The sequence below is a fragment of the Prunus avium genome, chromosome 4, assembly GCF_965620075.1.
Source record: "Prunus avium chromosome 4, drPruAviu1.hap1.1, whole genome shotgun sequence".
In the NCBI taxonomy this organism is placed as follows: domain Eukaryota; kingdom Viridiplantae; phylum Streptophyta; class Magnoliopsida; order Rosales; family Rosaceae; genus Prunus; species Prunus avium.
In genome coordinates, this window is record NC_142287.1 from 1,683,555 (window position 1) to 1,687,596 (window position 4,042).

At 39.3% G+C, this 4,042-nt stretch overlaps 1 non-coding gene across 1 annotated transcript; it reads right to left on the reverse strand.

The window, feature by feature from the left end:
- Nucleotides 1-1,450: 1,450 nt before the first annotated feature.
- LOC148294693 (small nucleolar RNA R71) lies at nucleotides 1,451-1,557 on the reverse strand. The gene has a single exon (XR_015835533.1). It is a non-coding gene; the product is annotated as a small nucleolar RNA R71 (small nucleolar RNA).
- Between the last annotated feature and the right edge of the window lie 2,485 nt (nucleotides 1,558-4,042).

Genomic DNA, 4,042 nt, shown 5'->3' on the forward strand with positions numbered 1-4,042 from the left:
TTCTCCCCTCTCTAGAGCTCTCAAACACTTTCCCTTCTTCCTCAAATTCTCTCTTTAATGTTTTCTTAAGTTGTAATTTATTTTTCTTGTAATGTACATTCTTTCTTAAGTATTCAAGTTTAATTAGTTTCCAAGTTTCAATTATGGTTTTTGTTCTTATTCATTATGCTTATAAGTTAATATGCTAGTTTGAATGATTGATCACCATTTGGGCTTGCATGTTAGCTATCTTGGTTTGAATTAAGAGTATACACCATGCTTTAATTCGAATTGAACTATGAATAGGAAGAGTATGTATGGACATTCGACAACAGGGATTAGATACATACTTGGTTGTTTAAAATGTTCTTCTATGCTTAATGGGTTCCTAATGCTTAATTTTAGGTTAGACAACAAATGATCAAATTAGGGAATTAGGAACACAAGGTTATGACCACACAACCTGGCTTAATCATACTTTAGCTAGAATCAATCCATTAATCTAAATTGAACTTGGGAACTTATTTGCTTGAGTTACTTTCTTATTTTCTTCCTTCTTTCATTTTCTTTTTTTTCATTTCTGTTTTGTGTAGGAGAAATGAATTGGATCATTCAATCACCAATCCCTGTGGAATCGACCTCGCACTTACATACACTAAACTACCAACGGTTCGTGCACTTGCGAGTATCACAAGTTGAGGATGCAGCGTAATCCATTTTGGTGGAGCTAAATCTACACAACAAGTTTTTGGCGCCGTTGCCGGGGACTGAACGAAAGTTCTTCCCTGGTTATGTGCCCAAGGTTACCCTATTCTTTTTAGTGTTTCTAATTAATCTAATTTTCTGTTTCGAGTAGTTTATGTCTAACAGGCCATTCCTTGAACAAGTGAGGTCTTCGTTCCAACGTTCCAGAACTTTGAACGCAGGACCATCATTGCAACCGAATCGTGTGACCTCTGAAATTCAGAATCGTCTAGAAAGGGAGTTGTCAACTGCAAAAGAGCAAGCTCTTGCTACATTTACAAGTCTTGCTCTCCACACTGAACTTCCTGGTTCTTCACCTTCAAATTCGGAAGCAAGTTCAGACCAAGAAGAAGAAGAAATGATGGCTGCCATTGAGTTCATGGGAGAACTTGATATTCCAACAATTCCAACATCTCCTTCAAGCATTTTGCTGCCCACTGTAGCTCGAAATTATGAGCTTAAATCTTCTCATCTTAATATGCTACCCTCCTTTTATGGTTTACCTAATGAAGATCCATTAACTCATATAAAGGATATTTTTAATGTTGTGAGTTCTTTTCCCTTGACAGGTGTGACAGAAGATCAACTTCGAATGAGAGTGTTTCCATACACTTTAAAGGATAAGGCGAAGTATTGGTTGAATTCTTTGAAGCCTGGTTCACTCACTACATGGGCTGCCATTCAAAAGAAGTTCCTGGAAAAATACTTCTCCACGCAAAAGACCGACATGCTTAGGGACAAGATCTTATTATTTGCACAGCAAGATGATGAATCGTTTTGTGAAGCATGGGAGAGATTCAATGGGCTGCTCAACAAATGTCCTCATCATGGGATTCCATTGAAGCTTCAAATGCGTATGTTTTATAAATGACTAACCCCTTCTAGTCATAATATAGTCACCAATTTTGCAGGTGGTTCTTTTAAAACCAAAACTCCAGAAGAAACGTACGAACTCTTTGAGGAGATAGCAATGGAGACCCAACATACGGATACAAGAGGTAAACGTGTTATTAGTGGTTCTAATGATGCTTCTAGTGTGCAGATTTCAAAACTGGAACAAAAGCTAGATGCTCTTCTTGCATTAAACTCAAGAAGCCCTCCGAAGGAAGTGTGTAGCATTTGTGAATCTCATGACCATGCTACCACAGCTTGTCCACTTGGGGCTGGATATCCAGAATTTGTGCAAGAGCAAGCTAAGTTGGTAAATTCCTACAACCAAGGTCCAAGAAATGATCCATACTCTCAAAGTTATAATCCAGGTTGGAGGAATCATCCAAACTTTTCATGGAGAAATACCCAGAATCAAGCAAATCCCCCTTCATTCCAAAGGCCACAACAATCATCATCATCATTGGAAGATATAGTGAAGCAGATGGCAATCAACCAATCCAATTTTCAGCAAACTACACAAGCGGCCATCTCCAAATTGGAAGTCCAGTTAGGCCAAATAGCTGCTGAAATAACTCAAAGACAGCCTGGGAAATGGCCAAGCCAAACTGAGATCAATCCAAAGAACCCAGAAGCCAAGGCCATTCATGTGCTCAGATCAGGTAAGATCATTGATAATAAAGATGATTCTAATCTTTCAAATGATGTTGTGATTGTAGAAAATGAAGAGGAGGAGGCCATGGCCACGGAAGGAGAACAACTCAAAACTTCTCAATCTGCTCCTAAGGCCAAATCAGATTCTCAGAAATCCGATCAATTCCAATTGCATAAAAGGGATGACAAATTTGTGCCACCACATCTTCAAGAAGATAGATACGTGCCACCCGCTCCATATGTTCCACAGATTCCATTTCCAGGCCGTCTTAAGAAAGCAAAGCAAGATAAGGCTTTTAAAGAGATTTATGATATTTTGAGTAAAGTTAATATCAATTTGCCTTTGCTTGATCTTATTGAACAGATTCCTGCATATGGAAAATTCATCAAGGACTTGAAAACTCACAAGCTCAATTTCGCTCCAAATGAAGGAGTAAAGCTCGACCAGAATGTAAGTGCTGTATTGCAAAGGAAGCTTCCACCAAAACTAGATGATCCTGGCAGCTTTGACATTCCCATTAACATTGGAGGCAAGAAGGTTGGAAGAGCCATGTTGGACTTGGGAGCAAGCATCAATCTAATGCCATATTCAGTATACAACAGAGAAGGAGTTCCTTGCTGTGGTTTTTGCTTTAGAAAAATTTTGTTCTTATCTTGTTGGTTCTAAAGTAATTGTTTATTCTGACCATGCAGCTCTTAGATACTTGCTCACTAAGAAGGACGCCAAACCACGCTTGATTAGATGGATTCTCTTGCTGCAAGAGTTCGATTTGGAAATTCGAGACAAGAAGGGATGTGAGAATGTGGTAGCTGATCATTTGAGCAGAATTGTGGTTGAAGAAAAAGGAGAAGCTGTGCTACCCTTGAATGAGACTTTCCCTGATGAACAACTATATGCTGCCCAAGTCAAAGAACCATGGTATGCTGATTTTGTTAATTATCTTGCTTGTGGTGTTCTTAGAAATGATCTAACTTCTCAGGACAAGAAGAAGTTCTTTTCCATGGTGAAACATTATGTCTGGGATGAACCTTTCTTATTCAAGCATTGCCCGGATCAACTCATAAGAAGATGTGTTCCAGAAGAAGAGCAAGAAAGCATACTTAGGCATAGCCACGAATTGGCTTGTGGAGGTCACTTTGGAGCTAAGAAAACAGCACTTAAAATTCTCCAATCTGGTTTCTTTTGGTCCACTCTATTCAAAGATGCGTTTAATTTTTGTGTTAAGTGTGATAGGTGTCAAAGGATGGGGAACATAAGTCGCAGGAACGAAATGCCATTGAATAGCATACTTGTTGTGGAGCTCTTCGATGTGTGGGGTATTGATTTCATGGGACCATTCCCATCTTCCTTTGGTTGTACTTACATACTTGTTGCTGTTGATTATGTGTCTAAATGGGTGGAAGCCATAGCCACCAAAACCAATGATCATAAGGTGGTGCTCAAGTTCTTGAAGGATAATATTTTCACAAGGTTTGGTACTCCAAGGGCTGTCATTAGTGATGGAGGCAGCCACTTCTGTAACAAGCCATTCGAAGCACTCATGAAGAAGTACAACATCACCCATCGAGTCTCTACACCATATCATCCGCAAACTTCTGGTCAAGTGGAAATAAGCAATAGAGAAATTAAGCATAAGCAATAGAGAAATTAAGCACATCCTGGAGAAGGTGGTGAACAATACAAGGAAAGACTGGGCAGCCAAGCTCAATGATTCATTATGGGCTTATAGGACTGCATATAAGACTCCCATTGGGATGAGCCCTTATCGTCTTGTGT